The sequence below is a fragment of the Macrobrachium nipponense genome, chromosome 24 (assembly GCF_015104395.2).
Source record: "Macrobrachium nipponense isolate FS-2020 chromosome 24, ASM1510439v2, whole genome shotgun sequence".
NCBI lineage: Eukaryota > Metazoa > Arthropoda > Malacostraca > Decapoda > Palaemonidae > Macrobrachium > Macrobrachium nipponense.
This window is the reverse complement of record NC_061091.1, coordinates 61,102,376-61,117,454: the sequence shown is the minus strand read 5'-3', so window position 1 is coordinate 61,117,454 and position 15,079 is coordinate 61,102,376.

Below are 15,079 nucleotides of genomic sequence, written 5' to 3'. Positions count from 1 at the left end.
AAAAACACCTGCATGTGCGCATATACTACACACATGTACATGTTCGTTTACGACTGAATAGAGAGAGACAGACATACACACATATATATATTTATATATATATTATATATATATATATATATATATATATATATATTTATATATATATTTGCAAAGAGCAAGTGCAAAAACACACACGCACAGACAAGCCCTGCATGTTCATATACTCGTACACAGGCGCACAGTGACAAATGAAAGTTTGCCTAAGCGTTTATTAAAAATAAGAAAGGTACGAACTGCCGAATTCAACATCAAATAAATGCAACTCAGAACAGGTTCCCCAGAACGAGTGAGAATTATCTCTTTTACGAGGACCGGTGAGAGTTGACGATATATAAATTAAGTATTTCTTCCATTTGTTGCAAGTTACACTTCACTCCCAAACAGCTGCCTGACGATAACTGTAGCCCGTCCTATAGTTCACCTATCATGGTCATTGCTGGGAAAGGTGACCAACAAACGAAAGCAAGACATTGCTGACCAACTGTGGATACATGGGCAAAGGGTTAGCAGCTTCACCCCCCAAAAAAAGCAATAGCTAGGAGCTGGCAACAGACCTTACGAGTATGGAGTCAGCGGCAATCAGCCAGAGAAACAAACGAAGTGAGTTAGAGAGTAATAAACATCGAAATGGCCGTAAAAGCTCGAGCGAGATCAATCGTGGGCCAAATCTAGGAGAGCAAGTGTTACAAGTTTTTAAAAATTTCCCGGGGTATAAACTGAACTTTGTCAATCAACGCCCACCGAAGGAAAACCTGAAAGAGCGCTTTCCCTTCCAAAGAAACCAGCAATAACAAAAGGCTTTCAAAGTCTGCTCCGATTTGCCTCTGTATAAATATACGCGATCAAAAGTTCGGGAAATTTTGTAGGTTAAGGCGAGAAGGCGAGTGTGCAAAATGAGAAATTGGCTGAATGGACTAAACAAAACGGTGTCTACATGTTGATCGAGACCTCGCTTCCGATATTGACATACAAGATTCGACTGAATTTCCAAGATTATACACCACTGGACTATATAGGTACTTTTATTTTGTTAGATATTTGCATCTTAACATATTGTTTACTTGGAGGCGAATGACCAGTGTAGCCCGAGCCAAAATATAATTTCTTACGAAAATATTAACCTAGAAAATTAGGTAATGATAATATTACTAGATATTTTGAATGGTAAATAATTACGCCAAGTAAATAAGGCACTGTAAAGGCCACCACATGAGACAGCATTCATCAAATATTTCCCCTTTTGTTCTATCCAAATTGTGGCTCCTTTTGAAATTCTAATGCACAACCACACACCACAAGGTAAAATAAAATCTCCATTCTTAAAGGTAAAACAAGAGGTGACACAAGAGAAGTAAGGAGAGAAGGATATGGGATTAACAGGTCACCAACATAACACGATATCATAATCTTAATACATGCGGAAATATATATATAAAAAAATTTCTCCCAAGTTAAGCAGCAGGAATAAAATGTTTAAGGTTCCATATGTAAAGTCAACCGTAATTTACAGCCATTTTGAAAACAATCCTTCAAGAGAGAGAGAGAGAGAGAGAGAGAGAGAGAGAGAGAGAGAGAGAGAGAGAGAGAGAGAGTTAATGTTAAAAAAAATTTCAATGTGTAGCTATTACATAAACTTTCAGTCTGCAAATTGTCTTCATCCTCTTCAACGCGTCAATGAGAAAATTCTATATCATATTATGGATCATCATTTATATATATAGTTTCTCGGAATGAAGAGAACAGGTCTCGTTCCCAAGCTGACCTTCCCTAAAAACTGACTGAAAGATTCATCAGGTAATTTACAAGACATAGGACTTCACGATGTAGAACAGATATTGAACATAATTTTCTATCAGACAACACTCTTCTTAATTTGTCGTATATGGATCATTATGTAACTAATTTGGGTCATTATGACCATCCTGTACATTCCGATTTATCAGTGATCATTTATGAAAAGCCAATAAAAAAAAGGCCGTGTATATATCTAATTAAACGCACACATACGTATGTACATACTTTCTATATATAATATATATATATATATATATATATATATATATATATATTTATATATATATATATATATTTGTAATAGTAACAATGTCCTTAAATTCTCGAATTATTCGCATTTATTTGGATACGCTTGTCACTTCGAAGCCCTAATATCTAAGTGCAAGAAATATGAAGAAATTATGATGTCCGGTAGCGGGAAACGAACCAGCGATAGCACAATTACGACGAGGTCACGTTACCGACCTGACCGGCAACGTGACCTCGTCGTGATGTTTCCCGTTACCGGACATCATAATTTCTTCATATTTCTTGCACTTGGATCTTAGGCTTCGTAGTAACAAGAGTATCCAAAACAGGGCGAAGAATTCGAGAAGTTAAGAGGGCACTGTGGCTATTACAATTACATATGTACCGGGTAAAAATGATCAGTAGATTCTATATATATATATATATATATATATATATAATATATATATATATATATATATATATATATGTATATATATATATATATATATATATATATATATATATATACACTCGTATGTATATTTGTATATGTATATACCAATCATATGCAAACATATATATTTACATATTATATACATACATACATACATACATACATACACACACACACACGCACATATATATATATATATATATATATATATATCTATATATATATATATATATATATATATATATAATATACTATATATATATATATTATAAAAATTAGTATATGTAAAGTTAAAATATACAAATAAATAATTTTGTTGAAGTGACAAAAGCAAATTCAGCCAAACAAAGTAATCAGGAGAGAATTCTTGTGCAAAAAAAAAAAGAAAAAAAAAAGATCTTTCTCATTTGGTCGCCGTCATATGCTTTCCGTTTCCTCTGTTTTAAAACTAATAAAAGTACCGGGAGCATAAAAGTACAAAATGAATGGTTAACAGCCGCGATGAAATCAGTTCACATTCCACATCTTTCGCTTGTTATTACCCTAATACTTTTGGAGTGAAAATACTTACACTGAGTCATGGTCTCACTAAATTACATCTTTTACGATGTCCACTTGAACACGGCGAACTGTTTCCAACTTTTTTTCTTTTTTTCTTAAATGAGTAATTACTTGGAAAATACTTAACTTACATACCATGTTCATGGCATAATATAAATCTCGGGATATCAAGTGAAAAACAACTGCGTAAAATCGACAATTTAAATTATGCAAATAATTGCCTGCAATTTATGTTATCTATCTATCTATCTATCTATATTATATATATATGGGTGTGTGTGTGTTTTATATATATATACATATATATATATATATATATATATATATATACGTATTTTATTTATACATATACATATATTATTTTTACAGACTATTGGCTTGTCTCTCATCTAATGTATGATGAAGCTCTCTTCAACGTTCGAAAAATAAAGATTAAAGAAAACTAAATAAAAAAAAACTTATCTTCTTCGGTGCGAAAAAAACTAGGGTGATAAACCTTGTTGGCAAATCTTCTGCAATTGCAAAGCTTAAGAATCTAAATACTTAAGTAACGAAATTTAATCCTCAAATTCCATGACTTAATTTTTTCCAAATAATTAATATAAAAAAGAACCTTCGCTGCGTTTCCACACACGAACAAAAACCCGCCCCACATTACTAGGATTAATAATTGTCGATTTTATGGAACATTTAAATGTGCCTAAAACCTTTTAATAAAACGTAATCACCATACCCATCAGAATAACGCAAAAGCAAGGTAATATATACAAAGATTAAATACAGCCATAAAAATGGTATCATGCAAAAGCCCCCTCCCCCATCAAATGGCCCCCTCCCCTCAAATAATAAATCGTCAATAACAAACGTTTATTTCATGTACAAAATCCAATTCCCATTGAACCTGATCAGATTAAAAAATCTCTCTCTCTCTCGCTCTCTCTCATTCTCTCTCTCTCTCTCTCTCTCGCTCTCTCTCCCTCTCCCTCTCTCTCTCTCTCTCTCCATACGGACGACGACGGATGCCATAAGGCCCAGGACTCGCCCTGACATATTTCGACCGGGGCTGAAAAACATTCCGACTTGAAAAGTACTGATTTTAGGGGTCCTCGATCGCAGCAATAGTTGAGAGAATCCGGAAGGCGGACATACAATTGGGTGATCCTTGCCAAAGTCGAATTAATCCGTTGTCAGACCAGGGGCTAAAAGTGCGCAAAAATAGTCAAGTAGAAACCACTAGCAGGCAACTCGACAGAAGATCTATACATGATGCCATTTCGTCTTTTTGCTCGCGGCAATTTATACACAACGAGGTGCCGGCCAACCTGCGCCCCGACTTTAGATGTTATTATTAACGTTATAAAAGTTATGTAGGGCGTCATTTCGCTCACCATCTCTCAGACTAATTAACGCGCATAAATATAACGCGACATTTCTTCTTGCGAAGACAACTTTAATCATTATGTCTCGAGGGTTTTGTAGCTCCGCGTTTTTCATTGGCGCTTTGGAAAATGAACTTCAGTCGCTACGTAGATCTTGTCATTTTTAAAGCAAACACCAAGAAACGCAGCAACTACGAAAAGAATTTCTCAAGTGTTTACATTTTGATATACAGTGAATGATAATGATCAAATCTGGCGTTATAATGACAAAGGTCATTCACTTCACTTTCGACTCTTGCGTTTGATTTAATTCGAAAAAAGGACGAAAGATTCGTCAATGTGAAGTCATGATTTATTTAGTTATAAGGTACTGTCTGTATGGATGGCTACAACCTCATCTGGGATCCCAGAAATCAAAGATTGTCTGGGAGGGAATAAAGCTACCTTGAGATGTCATTCATATTTCGTAGACGAATCCTTAAGGATTATAACATTAATTCTTGTAGTAATCTGAGGAAGAGGAACTAGTTTAACTGCCATTTCAGAGGTGACACTTTCGTCCTTACTTGTAACATTACTTATGGCACATATACATACAATATATATATATATATATATATATATATATATATATATATATATATATACATACATGTGTGTGTGTGTATAAAATCATCTGTGGAAGAAAACATAATGAACAAAAGAAGAATGTGCGATGAAATGTAGAAATAAAAAAGGGACGCTCGGCTCCCGTCGCATCGAGGCATCTCTCTCTCTCTCTCTCTCTCTCTCTCTCTCTCTCTCTCTCTCTCTCTTTTTGCCGTGTCCTGCCAAATACAAAATATCAGCTGACAAATACCAGGCCAGCAGCCACTCTCCTATAATAAACAGCGTCAACATAAAAACCTGGGAGATAACATCGCCATTCTCTTGTCTATTATGCCTTTTTTTCCTCGGAGCTTATTCTTACACTATTACACACGAGGAGAAAATGTCGTCACCTAATCTAGCACAGGTAAATGCGCTACCTGTGGGAAGTGACGAGGCGACTGCTCGCTTCTTGGGCATCAAGAGAAACTGGGAAAAAATAGAAAATGACATCGGCAACTGTAGTACTTCTGGTCTGCAGGAAATAGAAAATAACATGGACGACACCAATGTAAAATATAATTCTCTGAATTAAAAAAGCCACATGCATAAAAAAAAATACAGCCACTGTATTATAAGGCTTCCTAAATTTCTGAATCACACACGCATACATACATACATACATGTACACATATATATGAATTTTCCTTTCATATACTATAATGGGACAGAAAACTTATTTATATACATACTACATATATATATATATAAATATCTATATATATATATATATATATATATATATATATATATATATAAAGACCATAATAGTATATACATAGAGGAAAAAGGCAAAGTAGTAGCCACATTAATCCATTGACTATCAAAGCGTCAAACCGACTAAATCGTCTGTGCAGTAAACTTCCACAACAGTCACGTAGGTAGACAAATCCAGAGGTCCACAACAGGCCTCTTATTTCCAGTGGCATTTTACGCCACTTATGGGACAGCTAAGGAGGTAAGGGCTTCGTCTTCAAACATTAGTTTCTTTTTCACATCCACAATTGTTGAATATTGTTATTGTGTTTCTTTGTTAGCTTTAATGCTTCTGAAGCTGAGGCCGTATATTTTCCTATATAAAGTTGACATGAAAATCTTATATCCAAAATAAAATGATAAATCATTGATGTTTGTAGGAATCTCATAAATCGTATCGATTGATTGATTTATGTCTTTAAACTGATGTCGTCACTACATCTAGGTTATTGATGCCAACACCTAAAGTAATGTCTAAACAGCTGTGTAGTTTCATCTGCTCTCCTGAATTTTATGACATTTCCTGTGGATTATCTCCAGGAGTAGAAAGATGATAAGAACATACGAAAAGAGAGGACAGCTAACGCAGAACAATTCACGCAAAGTCAACAGTAATATTCAACGACAAACTGAGTAATATACATGCATACACACACACACACACACACACACACACACATATATATATATATATATATATATATATATATATATATATATATATATATATATAATATACTGAAGTTGACTACACGCCAGCGACCCTGCTCAATATTGTGTAAGAAGTCCTCAACAGGCATCCTTAGACGATCCAGCTTTTGTCGAAATACTGAAAAATGAATGCATATATGTCCAACATTTAATGCCACCCTTCGTTTTTATAACACACTGCTGCTTTTAGTTGCCTGTTTATTGATATCATTATCTATCTATTTTCTTCCCACATTTCCCATATATTTCTTTTTATTCTCCAATATACAATTGCAAGTTAAACACTGGCTTACTATATACGAATGTGTATGCCATACGCATGCATAAGTATTTGATGAAAAGGGATCAGCGTTAGTAATAATTGACTTATACTGTGGTATATGACGTATATCAATGAATAAATGGTATTTATGCCTGGACTAATATCCAAATAAACTCGTTTAACCCAAAGTCTCTGGTTGACACTGATGTATATATATAAATTATATATATATATATATATATATATATCTATATATATATATATATATATAAATATATATGTGTGTGTGTGTGTGTGTGTGTGTGTGTGTTCGCGCGAGCGCGCATGCGCTTACTCCTGGGGATATTCTCCTAAATTTTGCAGTTAATTGATGAATCTGGCTGTAACCGTAGCTTTGTTTCCCTTTGGTCTCATTTTATATATATATATATATATATATATATATATATATATATATATATATATATATATATATATATATATAATGACTTGTTTACATACAAATAACTCGTGCATAAACCCTCCCCAGGACGGCTTCAAAAACACCCCTTCTTCGAAAAAAAAAGTCTCCCTAAATTCTCATAAAATTTCTCACGAGGAGCCAGTCAGTGGCACTTTATCCATACCATTAAAATTAACCCCAAATCCAATAATCCGATGAATCCCTTAATCCTCATTTCAATGTCCAACATTCATTTAAGACTTAAACGCTCAAGACATTAAGATAACAACGAGTATCTCAATGCGAACGGTGAACAACCAGCGGCGGCCGGGAAATTCCGAGTGCCACATGCTAAGGCACATTATTTGAAACGCCCATTATAATACCTCCATCCCCCTTCCCCCTCCCCCCCCCCCCCCCTCTCTCTCTCTCTCTCCCCGGCTCCTTCTCTCCCTTCAAAGACATTGAAGAGAATTGATTTGAGCAGGTGCTTCGACTCGGACAAGAGAACGAATATTTATTTTTTTCACTGAAATACATAACAAAAGGACGGTTCATTTCGCTCAAGATACGAGGTATAGCTTTAATTCACGGTTCAGTATTTTGTTTAATTTTTATGCATGAATAAAATATTTGACAAGTCTCTGAGCATAGAAATTTATAGGAAAACAATAACAGAACTTTGGCGAACGAAATAATCTCTAGCATATCCAAAAAAGTAATTCATTAGCATCACGCAAAAAAAAAAAACAAAAAAAAAAAAAGAAAAAAAATTACGATAAAATCGAGAAGATATTTTCTTGATACGCTCAACCTGAATCGCACACAGTCCGACCTTGGGGCAGACCAAAGTCTCTCAAGGTCACGAGAGCTACCTTGAGCACAGTCTTTTTAGAGCTGAAAATAATGCACCCGTGAAATGAAAATTCCTGTTGGAATATGACATTCCTATAATTACCTTTTACAGGTATGCTAAGAAGCAGATATTTCCTTGATACATAAGAAAACACAGCCAAAAGCAGCTTCATCCAATACATTAGTAGTGATAATAATAATAATAATAATAATAATAATAATAATAATAATAATAATAATAATAATAATAATAATAATAATAATAATGGGAAAGTAAATCCACAGTGATGTGTCTGGTTTTGTTATTTAAAATATATGAAGCTGTATATATTTTAAATAACAAAACCAAACAGACATATCACTGTGGCTTTACATTCCCATTTTATCAACTCGAGTGATTATGAGTTTTCTTTGAATAATAATCATAATAATAATAATAATAATAAGCATGTAATTGAAATTATATGAAATCAATCACCCACTGAAAATGTCTCATCAGCAACAAATACCAAAGTCCGTGAACGCAGATTGGCATAATTTCAGACTTTCGTCTCTCAGCCTCTGAAACGAGTCTGTCCGGAAATAGAGAACGCAAAGAAAACAAAGAAAACGCACTGAAACCCGGCAACAAAAGTAGTCGCCACCCCCACGTCACTTATACTTTCTTGCTTAAACAGGTGCAAGCTCTTGCAAGATTGGCCGAAGGTGCTTTCAGGGGGAAGGGGGCCGGGGGGTGATCAGGGGAGATGACGCTGGAGGAAAGGAAGCTAGCTTTGGGGGGGGGGGGGGGGGGGGGGGGGGGGGGCGAGCGGGTGAAGGGCGGAAGGGGAGACTCCTCCTACTGCTGGAGGAGATTGCAGGAGGCAGACACCGGGGAAGGTGACAGTGTTTTGGGGGGAAAGGGTGCCGGACGGAGGGCCATGGAGGACTATGATATTTTGGTGGAGGTAAAATGACCCAATACCCTCTAGGGAGGGGTTGACTATTGGGAAAGTGATCCGGGAAGCGACAGAGACACTAAACGAAAAAAAAAAAAAAAAAAAAAAAAAAAATTCTCTTGGAGGGAACTGGCAACACGTAGGAATGAAGAATTTCAAAATGCATTCAACATGTAGAGGGCGTGGGCCGAAGCGGATTGCAAAATATAAGGTGTTGATAACATAAAAGGCAAAAACGAATCTTCAGAAATAATTAATGCACTTTTTTATATTTAATTAACGGTAACTGTTCCCGTGTTCTCGTCTACTCAAAAAAAGAGAGAGAGAAAAAAAAAATATATATATATACATATATATATATATATATATATATATATATATATATATATATATATATATGTATGTATATGTATGTTGATGTATGTATGTGTGTGTGTGAAGACGAAAATATCAGCGCACACAAAATATAACGTTACTAATGCTAAAAGGTATTGAATAGTACCGAAACGCAGGCTTGTATACAAGAATGTACAAAAATATGACTTTTTTTTATACTGATTAGATTTAAGTGAACTTTCTTTTCTCTTCTATGAGCCTATACTTAGAAATATAGGAAAAACGTAATAGATAAGAGGTCCCTTATCGAAGAGACCACAAGCTTAATTTAATAACAATGAAATACTAATTCCTCGGATAATACCACTGTTACCATCATTCATGATGCAACTACTACTACTACTACTACTATTGCCACTGGAATCATCCGTTATACTGCCATCAATTTCAATAAACCATTATTTCTACAAATACTTCTACACTCATCAGTGTCAGCACCACCAGCTTCAAACGTAGCATACGTCAATTTATCGTTCCCGGTTTTAAATTTTCAGGCATATCAGCTGGGACAGCATTAGAGGGGCAAATTATTCATCCTTCGTAATTGACGTTTTGGCTTCGATAATTAATCTCGTTTCAACTCTAAAAATCTCCTGTTCTAATTTCTGTCTTACGGAGACGGGTCTTGTCAATCGCTCGCATTTATTGAATTATTGCCTTAAAAGATCCTTCTTTAGATAAATACTGTTCTTCGTCATTTTTCCCGTGCGTTTTTGTCTCTCTCTTCTCTCTCTTCGTCGCCGGTAACCTAGATGTTGTGACACCAGTTTTAATAGTCACAAATCAATCAATCAATCAATCTCTCTCTCTCTCTCTCTCTCTCTCTACTTAAATGTACACCAAACACCTTATTTTTAATTTTCATATATATTCTGAGAGCTACGAATTACTTTCTCTTACTATGAGTCCTTCACACTTTCAACAGCCATCGTCTGTTTCTCCTATAACTCTTTAAATTTCCTTCCTATCTTTCACACAAACGCATACACACATATATATACAAACACAAAATACACCTAGTCATTCAGATACTGTTATTTATTATTTTCCCTATCATTATTATCATTCAGAAGATGAAACCTATTCAAGAACTAGCCCACAGGAACCATTGATTTGGAATTCTAGCTTCCAAAGAATGTGGTGTTCGTTTAGGAAGGGAAAAAGCTACAAATTCTCTTTACTCTTATCATCCTCCTTCCATCACACTTTTCATCATTTCCTTCAATGACCTAATATCAACCACAACTCCCATCCCCCCAACCCGCAAAATAACAAACAAACATCGCCACCCCCATCCCGTCTACCTACCTACCTACCTACCTACCAACCTACCCCCTTCCCGATCAGAATATCAGTCCAATGACCCGACAAAAACAAAAGGAGGTTTTGAATTGTACCCAAAGAAAACAGCATCGGAGTCTGTAAGCGGGGAGACTATTGACACGCAAGAGCTATTCGAACCTTTTGATGTTATAGATGAAATGAGCTCCAACGAAGGACTTGTTGGGGATTACCGAGGCGCCTGCTTACCTGCAAAAGGAACGAGAGAGGAAGACATGTTAATGCATATTTCTAAGTCACAGAGAGAGAGAGAGAGAGAGAGAGAGAGAGAGAGAGCGGAGAGAAAGAGAGAGAGCTGAGTGTAGTTTTAAAGCTGACAGATATAATATATAATATATATATATACATTTATTTATTTATTTTTTATATTATAAATATAAATATTAATATATATCTAATATATAGTATATACTTTAATTTATTTATTTATTTGTAATATATATATATATATAGATATAATATATATTCATAATACAGCATACTAGGTTGGAAAAATTATTCAGAATAACGAACAAAGTAAATAAAAACAGAAAGAATGAAGTGAATTTAAACAAAAGACTTGCCACATACCATAAATGATAGATAAAGCGATGCGAGGGTTAAATGGCAATTGCCGAGAATGTGGGGTAAAAAGAATTTAGTAGATTAAAATAATAAAAGATAAAAAAAATACTGCACAACATGAAGTACTTGTGAAACTATAAGAGCTGCACAAGATTATGGTCACAATGATGAAACAATGATCTCTCTCTCTCTCTCTATCTTGAGAGAGAGAGAGAGAGAGAGAGAGAGAGAGAAAACGTGTTAATGCGACTCCGCCTCTTTATGGCATCTGAAAGCTTGTGATGACAGCAGTGATGAGGAGGAGCAGCAGCACCATTTTGGTGATGATGATGTCAACGGCCGGGGCAACGCCTTAAGAGATTACCCCAAACTATATTGATGTTTGGTTAATTGTCGCCACCCTTCGATAATTATGCGGCTTCTCGTTTCTCAGCGGAGATCCTACTGTAGATCAGAGGTTTTCCTTGACGCTGCCGTCACCAATGAAGGTCTATAAGAAAGGGACGAGGGTCTGGATGCTAGAGTTTATTTCATCTTGAGATGAGAACGGACGTTGAAGACTGACTAACTCTGTTTTTCATCTACGACTCGTCTTTTTCTCCTTCTGAGGTGGTTAGCTTCCATATCCTTTTCTTGAGCACAGCGTACTCTTGTGTTAGTTTGTTTGTTTGTATGGTGTTTTTACGATGCATGGAACCAGTGGTTATTTAGCAACATGACCAACGGCTTTACGTGACTTCCGAACCACGTCGAGAGTGAACTTCTATCACCAGAAATACATATCTCTTACTCCTCAATGGAATGGCCGAGAATCGAACTCGCGGCCACCGCGTACTCTTGAGCCCTTTCACAGTTGGATCACAACCTAAGACTGTAAACGGCAGCCCAGTATTCTACTTAATATTTTCAAATTTAGTCGTTCCTCTTTAGGGATGGTGACTCTAGAGGAAAAAGTACTTTAATAGTCACAACCACATACATATTTAATGGCTGAATTGTGGATGTACCAAGTGCTGAAAACATCCATAATATTAGCTACTACAAACGATTACATAGGTTCATCAGCAGCAGGTATAAGCCCTCGCTTATGTTCTGCAAGCACTCTTTTACTAACTGGATTTTAAGGCACTCCGCCCGCCATTTTTTAACTCCTCTTTGGCTCCCTCTTTTCAAAAATTGTCCTCTTTACCTTCCCTCTTAAAAGCCTAAAGTGTTTCTGAATTTCTCATCTTTTCAGTTTTTCCTTCGCTAAATATACAAATACACAAATTATGCAAGGATTCTATTTTAACAGTTTCCAACTTTCCATTTTTTCTATTTCAAGTACACATCCTCGCTTCGCTTGCATAAATGAGAATTTGTCTATCAGTCCCTTCAAATATTCCCACCTGACTTCCATGGACGATTCAAGTTGTTTCACAGTCTTTCCTGGGTCAGGACAAGACAATACTGGCACATTCTGTTAAAACCTGTGGTACAGATAGACAAATTCTCATTTATGCAAGCGAAGCGAGGATGTGTAGTTGAAATTAAAAAAAATGCAAAGTTGGAAACTGTTAAAATATATATATATATATATATATATATATATAATATATATATATATTTATATATATATATAGCATGCGTGGGTCTATGTAGATTTCACATAGTTTATATCAAAGGTCTAAATGTCTAAACAACAGAAAATACCAACGCCAAGTCAGGCAACGCCCCCTGCATAAAACAGGTAAACATTTGTTTTATTGAGGATTTTTTTCATTGTTTTCCTAATAATCAAATAACACATCATCACACCAACCATACCACATTCGCGTCGCATTAATTCCGAAATGTAAAAACTGGAATCCTCATCATCCCCAATCAATGTTTCATATGATATCCAAGACGACAAACCGTCAAATCTTGAATGGCATCCAGCCAAACTCAGTCACCAATAGCAGTCACACAACGAACGTAATCTGAAATTTTCATCAACCTTTCTTTCACTGTTCAGGAAATTATTTTTAACAGACATGTGGAAACAGCCTCATCTCAAGTTCGCCAGCGATGGAAGATACATATGTTATACAAAACGCAATTTTATCACCATATTTTTATTAACGGCAAGGTGAGCTGAACTCCTGCTGAACGAGCGTGTGCTTAGCGAGGTTTTTTCCTAGTATCATTTCAATTCAGGGATATTTATACAGTTTTCAATATGTTAAAGAAATAAAAATGAGATATGTATAAGATTCAAAGGTTAAGCCTAAGGTAACCAAAAACAATGCATATACTTTCTACAAAATAGTTTATTGCTAAATATGCCAGTCTATACTTTCCGTTGATAAATATAGGCACAGTGTTATGTAAAATAGTTTATTGCTATTTATGCCAGTTACTGCGCAGTAAGACTTAAATGAAAAAAAATGCAAAATGCTTACATCTCCTTACTAAGAATTCTAGTAATGTCATATTTCTTTGTTTGGTCCCTGGAAAAGTTAGTTTTCAAGCTCAAGTAGCAATCGTATCGTCATTTAGAGTAGCATGTAAAAAAGGGAGAAAAAAAACAACAATACGATTTACCCTAATATTAAAACATATCCATATCTTTATCTCAAAAGCGCTCTTGCCATAAATAGCCAACAGTTAATAGAGATGATTTTTCAAACAATGCAAAACTACCGATAAATGCCTTCCCAATGATGTACAGTTGATTGCTTACATATTTTAGCCACTGAACAGCAAAGCATATTGCCGTCACTTTTTACGGCACAGGTACACTACTACACTTATACAAATGTATGTGAATGATACTTAAATTTACATGTAATTGCGTAGTTACAGAACATCAATTAAATATCTTTACTATATTGCGCACTAATCGCTTTCCTATCACTGCAAAATTAAAACCAACAGATATCAACAGAAAATTGTCAAGCTTAAAATTCTTTCCTGTTCATCACAAAGAGCATTCAATAACCATGAATAATTCAGCATCACTGAATCTGAAGGAACATGGTTTGGTCACAACTTGAATGGGTGACCAGCAGTGGATGACAGAAGTATCACGTAAGCAAACAGCGAAGTTGGGCAACACTAGGACTGGTCAGCCCTTGATTGAAAAATCTCGATAAATATGAGCAAGATTCTTTGACCATTAGTGAGGGCACCGGCTTGGGGGCTAGCACCCTCATACCACAATTCAGAGCTTAGGCATTTGTAAGATATTTTAGAAAACTGCCAAGCAAGTGATGGGTCATCAAGAGACCCGAGAGAATGAAAGATTTAATGAGGAAAATTTTGATACTAATGATTCTCATATTAATTTCACTTGGCACAGAACCTTTTAAAAAAAAATAAGGCGCGTATTAACGGTGTTTATCCGGTATGTGGCTTAATGAAGAAATATTCAAAGAGCAAAAGTAACCTTGAATAAACCTGGCTAGCAGCTATCTACAGATAGCCATTTAAATCGCCATCAAAATAGCTTTTTATTGAAGTGGGCAGGAGAGGGGCATAACGATTTTAAGATTCTTTTTTTTTTTTTTACCGAAGCTACAGGCATACAAACAGGTAGCAGAGAGAGAGAGAGAGAGAGAGAGAGAGAGAGAGAGAGAGAGAGACCCCTCGACCACAATATCGTAGAGTTTATGGCATAATGGCCTAATAAGGCCTTAATAGACACATCAAAATTCTCCGAACGTGATTTGATCATTCAATTCA